The sequence below is a fragment of the Geospiza fortis genome, unplaced genomic scaffold (genome assembly GCF_000277835.1).
Source record: "Geospiza fortis unplaced genomic scaffold, GeoFor_1.0 scaffold489, whole genome shotgun sequence".
NCBI classification, from domain to species: domain Eukaryota; kingdom Metazoa; phylum Chordata; class Aves; order Passeriformes; family Thraupidae; genus Geospiza; species Geospiza fortis.
Window position 1 is genome coordinate 31,979 of NW_005054710.1, and position 630 is coordinate 32,608.

The window sequence follows — 630 nt, forward strand, 5'->3', positions numbered from 1 at the left end:
CCGGCCAGCAGGGACTCGATGCAGCGCTCCGTCTCCGTGGGCTGGGGGGCCAAAATCCCGGGATTTGGGGTCGGGGGAGGGCTGGGGAACCCCCTGTGCCCGTCCCAGGTGTGCCGGGGGCAATCCCGGATTTTCTGGGAGCAGGGAGAGGCCCCCGTGCCACCCATCCCAGGGGCAATCTCGGTTTTTTGGGATGAGGGAAGGGCTGGAGGAGCTTCCTGTGCCCATTTCAGGTTTTCCAGGGAGAAATTCCGGGTTTTTTGGGATGAGGGAAGGGCTGGAGGAGCCTCCTGTGCCCATTCCAGGTTTTCCAGGGAGAAATCCCATTTTATTTTGGGAGCAGGGAAGGGCAGAAGGAGCTTCCTCTGCCCATTCCAGGAGCGATTCCAGATTTTTTGGGAGCAGGGAGAGGCCCCCTCTGCCCATTCCAGGAGCAATCCCGATTTTTCTGTGATGAGGAAAGGGCTGGAGGAGCCTCCTGCGCCCATTCCAGGCGTGCCAAGGAGCAATCCCGAATTTTTTTGGGGAGCAGGGAAGCCCCTCCCGCGCCCACTCCAGCTTTTCCAAGGGCAATCCCGGTTTTTTCGGGCGGCGGGAAGGGCTCAGCCGGACCCGTCCCGCCGCATTTTT